We start from the raw sequence: 14,423 nt of genomic DNA on the forward strand, positions 1-14,423 counted from the left end.
AGTTTGTTGACCTGGGCTAACCTGGACTCCATGAATTTTCCATTCTGGCAACTGGGAAGGGAGGGGTAGAAGGGCCCGGCCGGCGCTACCGTACTTCCCCGGTCCCACCACTCACCCCAGCTCCCTCTAGCAGATGCACCATTCCCCTCCCACAACCCCGCCCCCTCCAGTCTAAATTAGATAAAGAGATTCCCCATTCGCATTTGGGAACGGCATAATTTTATCCCCAAACCTGACGTTAATTTTTTTTTCCGAACTGAAATAATTTGCTACCCAAAACTTTCCGGATGGGTTAGGGAAGGATACGTCTGTAAATCACTGTGTAGCCCTCTCGCCGGGAAGGGAGGGGGGAGGAGTGAGGAGGAGGAAGGCCATCTCTTCACTCCCAGTCTAGACCCTCTAGCCCTCTCCTCCACCTTTATCTGAAAGAGCTGGGTACCGCGGCCCATCTTGCTTTAGTGAAGACCCAGAAAAAAACTTCCAGGCGTGCGCATGGCTTCCTCGCGCGGAGAAGAGCGGGCGAGCGCGGAGAGCAGGGAGGCCCGGCTGGCGCGTCGGGGGGCGGGGCCGGGGCCGGGGCGGGGCCCCGTGGCGCCTTGGGTGGTCCCCACCCCCGTGGCGGCTGGGCCGAGCCTCCCCCACCCCGCCCGCGAGAAGGGGAAGGGCTGCGTGACCCCACTCCCCGGTGAGTGTCCACCAAGTCTCCTAAACTAGCCTAGCTCTGCAGTCGGGAAGCTCAGACTAGGGCCTTGGCCTGGCCGGGGAAAGATGGGAGAAGCCCTACCGCGCTGGGCAGAGCCTAGAGTTCTCTCCCCGCCCCCAGTTTCCCCTAAACCAGCCTTCTGCTCCTGGGAGGGCGCCTTTCCAGCAGCCACCTGGGGCCCCAGCCAATGTTTAGCTCCAGCTAGTAACAGAACGGAAAGAAAAAATAAAATCTTTTTTTTTTTTTTTTAAGTAAGGGCCTTTTATTCTGGGAGAGAAGAGTAAAAAAGCGCGCTTTCTTAGTGCCAGAGAATGGCATTTTATGCTCCTTCATTTGGTGATGCGGACCAGCAACTCGGTGTTAGGGAGACGGGGTGATGCACCTTCCCGGTTCACCGATTTTGAGGAGCTTACCTGGTAGGGGGCTGTTTAAGGCCTTTTGGAGGAAAAGACCAGGAACGCTAGTCTGCAGAACCAGGATTCAAATCCAGATTTTTTGAACTCCCAACTACACTTTTACTTAAGTCTCTACTGTCTCTCACTATCTAGCCTTCTGGGCTTGTATTGATACAAAAGGAGTCGGGAATTTCCCACCAAGTCCCAGGCCTTAAAAGGCCCTGAGCTTTAATTGTTCAGGAGCTTATAGTGCAGTTCAGTGTTTTTACCTATATTCGTTTCTCAGTGTCTTTTTAGATTTCTTTCTCTTTGGCCTGATGCTGGGAGAGAAAATGCCCAGTTTTTTAAAGGTTTCTCATCATTATTTCGCGTTTCAATTTAATTTGCTCCCTGAATTTCTATCAGTTTAAAAACCCTAGTCTCAAGCATGTGGGGTTAACACCAGTATCTTAGAACAGCTATCAAATCTAGGCCTCAAAGGTGGGTGAATGGAAGTAGATTCTTGGGGCAGTGGAAATCAGGCTGGATGAGCAGAAGTGGACAGAAAGGGCCTGAAGGAGGGTGAAAATTTGTCTGGCATGACATGGCAAGAAAGGTACCCCTACAGGCTGTGGGCCTCAAACCCTACAATTTAAACAAGGACTTGAGTCCAGGAGTGCAAATTTTGCAGTATGTTCAATGAAATTCTAATTTCCTCTGTATTTGTTTTCTATTGCTGATGTAACAAATTACCATAAACTGGGTGGCTTAATTCAACACAGATTTGTTATTTTACAATTTTGGAGGTCAGAAATCTGAAATGGGTCTCACTGAGCTAAAACCAAGGTGTGAGCAGGGCTAAGTTCCTTCTGGGGGCTCTAGAGAATCCACTTTCCAGCTTCTAGAGGCCACTTGCGTTCCTTGGTGCCTGGCCCCTTTTTCCATCTTTAAAGCACATCACTCCAACCTCTGCTTCTGTGGTCGCATCTCCTTTTCCTCTGACTTTGACTCTCCTATGTCCCTCCTATAGGACTCTTGTGATTAATTTGGGCCCACCTAGGTTATCCAGATTATCTGCCATTTTAAGATTCTTTTTTTTTAATTTTTAACTTTTTATTTTATATTGGAGTATTGTTGATTAACAACATTATGTTAGTTTCAGGTGTACAACAAAATTATTCAGTTATACATATGCATGTATCTGTTCTTTTTCAAATTCTTTTTAATTTAACCATATCTATAAAGTCCCTTTTACAATGTAAGGTATATACACAGAATTTCTGGGATTAGGACATAGACATTTTGGGGTGGCTCTTATTCAGCCTGTCACATCCCCTTCCCACTACATGCATGACTTAAAGGTGGGGGAGATGTAGAAATGGACTGTTGTTGGATATTGGCAAGAGTTTGATGTAGGTGTTGTCTGGCCTTCATTCTAGTAATTACCTAACATTTATTGTGTGCTTGCTGTGTGCCAGGTACATATTTATTACAAAGTTTGATATGTGGGTCCTTTACTGTTTTCTAACTTGTTCTCATCCCAAAGACCAGATATGTTAACAGGGCCAGGGACCAATTCCAAGAAAGGGGAACAGCGCAGCTTCTTCCACCAGAAGAGTTCTTCTGGTCCATTACTCTAAAAAGGTCAAGAACATTTTGTAAACCCACTCCCCGCCCCCCAAAAAAGTTAAGAGTAACTAGATATTCCAAATTGCCATAGATAAAACACTCAGAGATGGGTAATCACACTGTAGAACTGAGGTTGGAAGTTAAGCTCTAGAGTCCTCACTACCATGCCAGGGACCTGGTCAAGCAATCAGATGAATGGAATAGCATAGAGATTCCAGAAAAGTTTTTAATCATCAGTACTCACTGACTAGTAAACAAGAAGCAACACAATGATGAGAGGAATCACTAATAAAAGTTGTTAGGACAAATGGATTACATTACGGAAGAGAAGTAACTCAGATTCATATCTCACATCATACATTGCAGTTCATTCCAGAAGGTAAAAGGATATTATAAAGCAAAATGAACAACAAAAATGAAAATCAGAATATTTTCTGTGTCCTAGCTGTCGAGAACTAGAGTGGGCAGCTTTTCAGTGCATCTGCCCAGCTCACAGGGTTTCTTCCTTCTTTGGAAACTGGCCCCCTACTGCCAAGCCATAAGGGTGAGTCTTGAGAAGCCATATTTGTGCTATAAGACCTGGTCTCCTGGACAGAACTGACTGGATCAGGCTTGGGCACTGTATTAGTATCCTAGGGCTGCTATAACAAAGTATAGTTGACCCTTGAACAACGCAGGGGTTAGGGGCACCAACACCCCATGTAGTCGAAAATCCTGAGAACTTTACAGTTGGCCTTCTGTATTCACAGTTCCGCGTCTGTGGATCCAACCAACCCTGATCATGCAGTACTGTAGTACATAGTTATTGAAAAAAATCCATGTATAAGTGGACCAGTGCAGTTCAAACCCATGTTGTTCAAGAGTCAACTGTACCACACACTGGGTAGCTTAAAACAGAACTTATTGTCTCACAGTTCTGGAAGCCAGAAGTTTGAAATCAAAGTGTTGGCAGGGCTGTGCTCCCTCTGGCCTCTAGGACAGGATTCTTCCTTGCCTCTTTCAACTGCTGGTAGCCCCAGGCATTCCTTGGCTTGTGGCAGCATAACTGTAACTTTTGCCTCCATCTTCACGTGGTGATCTTCCCGCTGTGTCCGTGTCCCAATTTCTTCTTATTATAAAGACACCAGTCATATAGGAATAAGGGCCCACCCTACTGCTGTATGACCTCATCTTAACTAATTACATCTGCAACCACCCTATTTCCAAATAAGGCCACATTCTGAAGTACTGGAGGGTAAAGGATTCAACATATCTTTTTTGGGGGAACACAGTTCAACCCATAACAGGCATCTAACCTACACTGTGCCAAACGGAGTTCCCTCTGTGGGCCTTCGGAATTGAAAATGAGATTCTAGTCACACCCTGGCCTGACTGGTCTGGTGGAGAAAGAAGAAAAAAGGAATCTGAGGCTCAGCTTCTTATACCTTATGGACTAAGTAGCAGAGAAAGTCTATTTACAGAAAGAGCAGAATGAAATACATTGGGGGTGGGGCAGAGAGGCAGAGAAAAGGGAGCCGAGGAAGGATACTCCTGGAAGCAGCTTTCACTGTGGTCCTACAATGTTTCTGCAGCTCCACGGCTGTCCTCCCTTGGATTCCCTGAGACACTGTGTGCTTACAGAAAAGCCTGCCTTGTTTGCTTAAGGAAGCTCAACTTGGTTTCTGTTGCTTACAAGCAAAGCTAATAGCAAAGCTATAATCACAGTAAGATGCTATATTAGTTTTCTATTGCCGCTATAACACCTCACCACAAACTTAGTGCGTAAAACAGCACACACTCATTATCATGCAGTTCTGTAGGTCAGAGTCTGATATGGGTCTCATCGGGCTAAAATCAAGATACTGGCAGGGCTGCATTTCTTCGGGAGTTTCCAAGGGAGGATCTCCTTCCTTGCCTTTTCCAGCTTCTTGAAGTTCCCTTCTCCCATCTTCAAAGCCAGAAACAGCAGATTAAGTCCTTCTCACCACGCTATCTCTCTTGTTTTCTGCAGCTGGGGAAGGTTCTTGGCTTTTAAGAACCCATGTGAATAGATTGGGTCCACCTCCATGATCCAGGCTAATCTCCCCACCTCAAATCCTTAACCTTAATCACATCCATCTGCAAAGTCCCTTTTACCATGTGAGGCATCGTATTCACAGGTTCTGAGGATTAGGATGTGGACTTTTTTTTTTTTTTTTTTTGGTCTGCATTGGGTCTTCGTTGCTGTGTGCGGGCTTTCTCTAGTTGCGGCTAGCGGGGGCTACTCTTCGTTGCGGTGCGAGGGCTTCTCATTGCAGTGGCTTCTCTTGTTGCAGAGCATGGGCTCTAGGCTTGTGGGCTTCAGTAGCTGTGGCACGTGGGTTTCAGTAGTTGTGGCTCACGGGCTCCAGAGTGCAGGCTCAGTAGTTGTGGCACACCGGCTTGGTTGCTCCACGGCATGTGGGATCTTCCCAGACCAGGGCTCGAACCCATGTCCCCTGCATTGGCAGGTGGATTCTTAACCACTGCACCACCAGGGAAGACCCAGGATGTGGACATCTTTAGGACCCATTATTTTGCCTACCACAGATGCACAATAAAATACATTATGACCATTTGTAACAAGATAGATGGCTGAGAGCTTAATGATCTTTCTTAGTATGGTTTCTTTTTCCTATAAAATTTCTTCATTTTATGTATTTGAACAACTCTGTCTGAAGCCTTGACCTCCTGAAGCTTTTTATGAGGAACACAGGGTCAATTCTGTCCAGATTCAAGGACCTTTATTTAGCTGCCTTCTCATAGCTGAAGCTTTAACTATCCCAGAAAGACACTAAATGAAGATATATTCCCAGAAGTCCGGATTGGAGCAGGGAAGGAATGAACAGAATGGGATCAAATGCTTATTTCCCACTAGAGAATTGCATGTATTAAAATATTATTACTGAAAAAGGCAATTGAAATTCCTCTAAATAGAGAGTCTGGGTGGATACCTTGATAAAGGTGTTTTCTGGCAGGAGGCTGTAAGGGCCAATTTGTGTTTAGACACAATAAACAAAATGTATACCTATAGGAAGGCAGGTAAACGTGTGCATTCATTCAACAAAGATAATGTGCCAGGTGCCATTTTAGCAGCAGGCACACAATGGAGAACACAACAAGTTCCTGCCTTCTTAAGTCTACTGGAGAAGACAGATTTATACAAAATATGTTATATCTTATACATTACATATACTATGATGTCAGGTAGCGATATAGGCTAGGAAGAAAAAGCAGGCTCTGAGGGTAGAGACTGATGGAAGAGGTGCTCTTTTGGAAGAGGCAGTTAAAAATGCTTTCAATTTTTTTGGCCGAGCCACGTGGCTTGCAGGATCTTAGTTCCCCAACCAAGGATTGAACCTGGGACCTTGGCAGAGAAAGTGCAGAGCCCTGGGACTTCCCTGGTGGCTCAGTGGTTAAGAATCTGCCTGCTGACCCAGCAATCCCACTACTGGGCATATACCCAGAGAAGACCATAATTCAAATAGACACATGCACACCAATGTTCATTGCAGCACTATTTACAATAGCCAGGTCATGGAAGCAACCTAAATAAATGCCCATTGACAGATGAATGGATGAAGAAGATTTGGTACATATGTACAATGAAATATTACTCAGCCATAAAAAGGAACGAAATTGGGTCATTTGTAGAGATGTGGATGGACCTAGAGACTGTCATACAGAGTGAAGTAAGTCAGAAAGAGAAAAACAAATATCGTATATTAACGCATATATGTGGAATCTAGAAAAATGCTACAGATGAACCAGTTTGCAAGGCAGAAATAGAGACAGATGTAGAGAACAAACATATGGACACCAAGGGGGGAAAGTGGGGGACAGGGTGGTGGAATGAATTGGGAGATTGGGATTGACATATATACACTAATATGTATAAAATAGATAACTACTAAGAACCTGCTGTGTAATAAAGAAAGAAAGAATCCTCCTGCCAATGCAGGGGACACGGGTTCCATTCCTGGTCTAGGGAAGATCCCACATTCCGCGGAGCAACTAAGCCTGTGCACCACAACTACTGAGCCTGCACGCCGCAACTACTGAAGCCCACACACTCTAGGGCCTGTGCTCCGCAACAAGAGAAGCCACCACAATGAGAAGCCCGCTCACCACAACGAAGAGTAGCGCCTGCTCGTTGCAACTAGAGAAAGCCCGTGTGCAGCAACAAATACCCAACACAGGGCCTCCCTGGTGGCGCAGTGGTTGAGAGTCCGCCTGCCGATGCAGGGGACACGGGTTCGTGCCCCGATCCCGGAGGATCCCACATGCCGCGGAGCGGCTGGGCCCGCGAGCCATGGCCGCGGGGCCTATGTGTCCGGAGCCTGTGCTCCGCAACGGGAGAGGCCACAGCAGTGAGAGGCCCGCATACAGCAAAAAAAAAAAAAAAAATACCCAACACAGCCAAAAATGAAAAATAAAAATAAAAAATAAAAAAAGAATAAAGCTACTTTAAAAAAAAAAAAGCTCAGAGCCCTACCACTGGACTGTCATGGAATTGCAAAAAATGCCTTCAATTTTAAAAAATGATTTTATTCTGAAATAATTATAGACTCACAAGAGGTTGCAAGGAAATGTACAGGGAAGCCACATGCATTTTCCCTAACCTCATCCAATGTTGACATCTCATGCAATTATAGTATGATATCAAAACCAAGGAATTGACATTAGTGCAATCCATAGAGCTTATTCAGATTTCACCAGTTATACATACATGAGTATGTGTGCATAGTTCTATGTAATTTTATCATATGTGTAGCCTTGAGTAATCATCACTACAATCAAGGTACTGAACTGCATATATGAATTATATCTCAATAAAGCTGTTACCAAAAAATACTCAATTGTGCCATCATCACAAGACATGTGGTTGGTGTTACCTCTTCATAACAACACCCATCCCTCCCCACCATCACTAACCCCCAGCAACCAGTAATTCATTTTCCATCTCTATAATTATGTTATTTCATGAACGTTACATAAGTGAAATCATGCAGTAGATATCCTTTGAGATTGGCTTTTTTCACTCAGCATAATTCCCTTGAGATCTGTCCAAGTTGTTATGTGTATCAGTAGTTCATTCCTCTTTATTGCTGACTAGTGTTCTATGGTAATGGATGTACCACAGCTTGTTTAACCATTCACCCATTAAAAGATATTTGGTTAGTTTTCCAGGTATGAGCTATTACAGATAAAACTGCTATGAACATTGATGTACAAGTTCCTGCGTGGAAACAAGTCTCCATTTCTTTTGGCTAAATGCCCAGATGTGTGATTGTTTGGGTTGTATGGTAAGTGTATGTATGGTTTTTTCAGAAACTGACAAACCGTTTTCCAGAGGGGCTGTATCATTTTATGTTCCCCAGCAATGTATGAGTGATCCAGGTTCTCCCCAGCCTTACCAACACTTGGTGTTAATCATGTTTTTCATTTTAGCCATTTTAATAAGTGTGTCGTGATTATCTCATTGTGGTTTAATTTGCATTTCTCTAATGACTAATGATGTTGAATATCTTTCCATGTACTATTTGCCACCTCTATATTCTCTTCAGTGAGAATGTATTTTGCCCATTTTCTAATGAGATTGTTTGTTTTTTTAATGCTGAGTCTTGAGAGTTCTTTATATATTCCAGATTCTAGATCTTTATCAGATATGTGATTTGCAAATATTTTCTCCCAGTCTATAATTTTTCTTTTCATTCTCTTAACAGTGTCTTCTGCAGAGCTAAACTTTTAAAAATTCTGATAAGGTCTAATTTATCTATTTTTTTTCTTATGGGTCATTCTTTTGGTATCAAATCTAAGAACTCTTTGCCTAGTCATTAAGTCCTGAAAATTTTCTCCTATGTTCTTTCCTAGAAGTTTTATAGCTTTACATTTACATGATTCATTTTGAATTAATTTTTGTATAAGCTGTAAAGTTTAGGTTGAGTTTCATATTTTTGCTTATGGATGTCTAATTTCTCCAGCACCATTTATTGAAAAGGTTATCCCTCTTCCATTGAATTTCTTTTGCTACTTTTAAAAAAATTAACTGGGCATATTTGGGGGCATATTTATGAATTCTCTATTCTGTTCCATTGATCAGTGTATCTGTCTTTCTGTCAGTACCACACTGTCTTGATTACTATAGCTTTATAGTAAGCTTTTTTTTTTTTTTTTTTTTTTTTTTTTTGCGGTACGTGGGCCTCTCAGTGTTGTGGCCTCTCCCGTTGTGGAGCACGGGCTCCAGACGCGCAGGCTCAGCGGCCATGGCTCACGGGCCCAGCCGCTCCGCGGCATGTGGGATCCTCCCGGACCGGGGCACGAACCTGCGTCCCCTGCATCAGGGGGCGGACTCTCAACCACTGCGCCACCAGGGAAGCCCCTATAGTAAGCTTTAATATCAAATTATTCCTCCCACTTTATTCTTCTTTTCCAAAAGCTATTTTGGCTATACTAGAGCCTTTCACTTTCCATATAACTTTTAGAATAAGCTTGTCTATGTCTACAGAGAAACTTGCTGAGATTTAGATAGGATTGAGGTTTAGGGGAATCAATTTAGGAAAAATTGGCTTCTTTACTACGTTGAATCTTCTAATCTATGAACACAGTGTGTCTCTCCAAGGATTTAGGTTGTCTTTTCATTCCTTTAATCAGCATTGCGTAATTTTCACCATACAGGTCTTGTACATATTTTTGGTAGGTTTATACTTATGTATTTCATCTCCTTTGGAGCAATTATAAAGAATGCCTTCTTTTTTTAAAAAAAAATTATTTATTTTTGGCTGTGTTGGGTCTTCGTTTCTGTGTGAGGGCTTTCTCTAGTTACGGGAGCCACTCTTCATCGCAGTGCGTGGGCCTCTCACTCGCGGGCTCTCGTTGCGGGGCACAGGCTCCAGACGCGCAGGCTCACGGGCCTAGTTGCTCCGCAGCATGTGGGATCTTCCCAGACCAGAGCTCGAACCCGTGTCCCCTGCATTGTCAGGCAGACTGTGCCACGAGGAAAGCCCCAGGAATGCCTTCTTGAGGAGGGTTAGTTGAACAGAGACTCGAATAAAGTGAGAACATGAGAGCAAACAAGAGTGCAAAGGTCCTAAGGCAGGCGTTTGCTTGATGTGTGTAAGGACCAGCAAAAAGAACAGCATGTTTGAGATGGAGTGAACTAGAAAAAGAGTAGCAGCAAGTGAGATCCAGGAGGTTGCCAGGGGTCGACAGGGCCTCAGTGAAGTCATGATGAGATCTTGGAATTTACCCTGAGTGTGATGAGAGGCCATTAGAGAGTTCTGAGCACAGGAATGATAAGATCTGACTTAACGTTTTAGAAGGATCACCCTGGCACCTGACTGGAGAATCGGCTGTAGAAGGGTACGGGGAAAGAGAGGGCTCTGTTAGGAAGCTCTTGGAGTGGCCCAGGAGATAGATGATGGGAGCTCCAACCTGGCTGGCAGCTGTGGAGGTGATGAAGAGTAGTTGGAGTCTAGACATATTTTGAAGGTGTAGCTGACAGGATATGCTGATGGATTGGGTGTGGGATGTTAGAAAAAAAGAAGAGTCAAGGATGAGTCAAAGGTTCTTGGCCTGGGTGCAGCTGGGTAAATGGTGGTGCCATTTATTGAGAAGAGGAAAATTACATTCGTTTTTGGTTTGTTTTTCTTTCTTTTTTTTTAAATTGAAGTATAGTTGATTTACAATGTTGTGTTAATTTCTGCTGTACAGCAAAGTGATTCAGTTATACATATATACATTCTTTTTTAATATTCTTTTCCCTTATGGTTTATCATAGGATATTGAATAGTTCTCTGTGCTATACAGTAGGACCTTGTTTATCCATTCTATATACAAAAGCTTACATCTGCTAACCCCAACTTCCCACTCCATCCCACCCCTCCCCCTTGCAACTACCAGTCTGTTCTCTATGTCTGTGATCCTGAAAAACTATATTCTTTAGTGTGAACGCAGAACTGTTACCACCCAGAAAAGACCTAAAACCTGAAATCACAGTGTACAGTCACAGACTGAAATGGGGCAAGATTACCCTTTCCCAAACCAGCCCCATTTCTACACTGTTGGCTACCAGTTGGACTTACAGGAATCACTGAAATGGCACATAGTTTGGATGTTGGAGATGAAAAAAGGAAAGTGAAACCAAAAGTTATTAAGTACTTAAGGACCAAGCTTTCCACTATTACATCATATTAATCTTCATTAGATTCCTAATAGCTAAGTAGTTGCTTACTTTTTCTTTTTAAAAGTTATGGTAAAGTATATATAACCTAATAGTTATCATTTTAACCATTTGTAAGTTTACAATTCAGTGGCATTAAATATACTTACAATGTTGTATAATCATCACCACTATCTCAACCTAAGACTTTTTCATCATCCCCAACAAAAACTGTACCCATTAAACAATAACTCCCCTTTCCTCCCTCCCCTCCAACCCCTAGTAAACAATATTCTATTTTCTGTCTCTATGAATTTGCCTTTTCTAGGTAGCTCATATAAGTGGAATCATTCAATCTTTGTCCGTTTATGTCTGGCTTATTTCTATTTTTTAAAAAATTTTATTTATTTATTTTTGGCTGCGTTGGGTCTTCATTGCTGCGCATGGGCTTTCTCTAGTTGCAGAGAGTGGGGGCTACTCTTTGTTACAGTTCGCGGGCTTCTCTTGTTGTGGAGCATAGACCCTAGGCGCATGGGCTTCAATAACTGTGGTACGTGGGCTCAGTAGTTTTGGCTCGCAGGCTCTAGAGCGCAGTCTCAGTAGTTGCGGCGCACGGGCTTAGTTGCTTCGTGGCATGTGGGATCTTCCCAGACCAGGGCTCGAACCTGTGTCAGCTGCATTGGCAGGCGGATTCTTAACCACTGCACCACCAGGGAAGCCCTATCATAATGTTTTAATTGCTGCAGCTTTGTAGTGAGTTTTTAAATTGTGAAGTTTAAGTCCTCTAATTTTATTAATCTTTTTTTCAAGATTGTTTTGGCCATTCAGGGCCCCTTGTAATTCTATATGTATTTCAGGATCAATCCACTTTTCCATTTCTGTGAAAAAAGGCTGTTGGAATTTTCATAGGGATTGTGTTAAATCTATAGATTGTTTTGGGTAGTATTAACATCTTAACATTGCTAAGTCTTCGTATCCATGAACACAGAATGTCTTTCCATTTATTTAGGTCTTCTTTAATTTCTTTCAGCAACCTTTTGTAGTTTTCAGTGTACAAGTCTTTCACCTCCTAGGTTAGATTTATTCTTAAATACTTAATTCTTTTAGATACTTTGTAAATGGAATTGCCATCTTAATTTCCTTTTCAGAACATTCATTTCTGATGTATTGAAATACAACTGATAATATCTCATTTTTATAAAGAAAGAAATAGGGACTTAGACTAAGTTGTTCAGAGGTCCTTGGCTAGTCAGGTCTCTAACTCCAAATTGATTGTACTCCTTCTCTGTGGATGTAGCTTATTTAGCTCCTTTCTCATTTTGTCCTTTCCCTCTGACTGATGCTCTTCATTGTAAAATAAGAAACACTGGAAAAGAGAAAGAACTGGAACACTGCAATAATTATGCTCCAAATTCTGGCCAGTGTGACAACTGAACCATAAGGAAGCAACTAAGGTCTCAAGGATACGCTGGGATAGCCCACAGATACTTTCATGTTCATTCTTTTCAAGTGGAGGGCCCAGAGGCAAATAACAAAGAGTCAACATTGAATGTGTGACCTCAAAATGCCAAAATATTTGGTGAGAATGACTCAGAAATTAAGAAGCTACTTGTAGCAAATAAACTACTGTAATACACTGTCACACAGGATAGCTTCTCTTGAACCTGACAAAAGGACTGTGTTACGACATGTATACAGGGTTAAGACTCTGGAGGAACTGGGTGGGGGTGGCTCAGGCTCAGGAGAGGAGCAGTTCTCACCCTGCTACCATGAGGTTGGAGAACAGGAGTGTGTCAGACCACTCAGAGGAGTCTCTAAAAGACACTGGCGGTCTTGGTATGCCTGAAGCAGGGGATGGATTGGGCTTTCTCCAGGACCTTGAATGCCATTCAGGAACCACCAAGAAATCCTCTCTTCCCCAGTCTCCACTGAACATTTTCCATCCTCTCCTGAACCTGCTGTCTGACAGGATCCTGAATCTCCACTTCCTGGAGAGTGAGTCTCAGGGAGTTGAGAAATTATCACATCTTCTCCCTCCTCCTGAAGGGAAGAACATTCTGGATGGAAGACAACACTGTAGGGTCTTCTCAATCTCTAGAATAAAGGTTCTATATTACAATGATGTGATTCTTCCACAAAAGATTCTTCTGCTTCCCAAGAAATTCCAGACAAGGGATGGTACAGCCTTCATACTTGAAGAATTGCTAACATTTTTAGGCAGAAAGGTAAGGGGCTGCCTGAGCATATGCATAGGTTTCTCCCTAATGCATGGACTACGGAGAAAATCTCACAAGGCTTCAAAGCTGCCACAGTAACAACCAGATAGAAAACAAGTGGAGAAAGTTCCTAAAGCAAAGCAACGGTGTGGTATCAGGCAACCTTCTCTGTGGCTCAAACTTTAGACATAACAGCCATTTCATTTATATTACAGAAAAAAAAATGAGGTAGGTCATAATGTTTTTAATTATTTTTCCAGTAGGAATATTACACCCTGATGACATAGACTATTCCCACTTCTTCCACAAATCACCAGCGACTTCCCTCGAAATGGTCCCTTGTCTCCAGACTCTTGCCCTTCATACCATCCTCACACTGACTGATTAATGTTCTTAAACATATCACTACTCTGATCAAAATTTTTCACTGTTTCCTATTGCCAGTAGAAGAAACCTTAATTCTTCTGTATGTCATTTGCGGTTTCTTACCAGTCAGTTTCCCTGTTTACCCCCTACTATGTCCTGATTGCCAGGCTGGTCATGCTCTGAGCTATAGTCATAGTTTCCTCCACTTGTAATGCCAGCTGGGCTTCTCTCTACTTTTCTAACTCTTCCTACTCACTTTTCAGGGCTGGATTCAAATCCCACCTCCTCCACTGCTACCCACACTGACCTTTTCCTGCTATAAATTCCTATAGTACACTCACTGTACACCTCATTTTGGCAGCTTATTTATCGAGTGGTTAATATTGCATGCCTGACTGCACTGGATGCTTTGTGGATACAGAGAATAGAATAAGGTCCTTGCCCTAGAGGAGGAGACTTTGCTGCTTTGTCGTAGTATATTACTGTTTCTTGAGGGCAAGCCTCGACTCCACAGTAAAAATCCAAGTTCTCAAGTTCTACAAGTATGTCATGCCTATCACAGTGCTACATACATCCCAGGATTTCAGAAAAAGACTTGCTAATTTGAATTAAATCCCCCCCCCCGCTGTCTCTAGGGCTTATGTAACACTTGAGGATGGTAGCTGAAGTGCAATAGCTAATTTGCTCTAAAATGGCCAAACCTAACAGAACTAGTTCACTTGGGCTAGGCTGAAGGGGGAGGGGCAGTGGTAAGAAAGGAAAAGCCACCCTCGTGTGCTGCCCCATCAGCAACTCGGAAAAGTTGCTCAACGCAAGTCCACTCTCCGGCTGGACCCCTGGTTACTAAGAGGTGGAAACCGCTGCAGGGTGAAATCAAATTCCATGACTGAAAGCATGACAAGCAAAGGAGTGAGAAAAGGCAAAATCAGCAGAGTAGGGAAGGAGAGCAACATAAACCTCCTTGGCCAGACTGAGCA

This window comes from Mesoplodon densirostris, chromosome 9 (assembly GCF_025265405.1).
Source record: "Mesoplodon densirostris isolate mMesDen1 chromosome 9, mMesDen1 primary haplotype, whole genome shotgun sequence".
In the NCBI taxonomy this organism is placed as follows: Eukaryota; Metazoa; Chordata; class Mammalia; order Artiodactyla; family Ziphiidae; genus Mesoplodon; species Mesoplodon densirostris.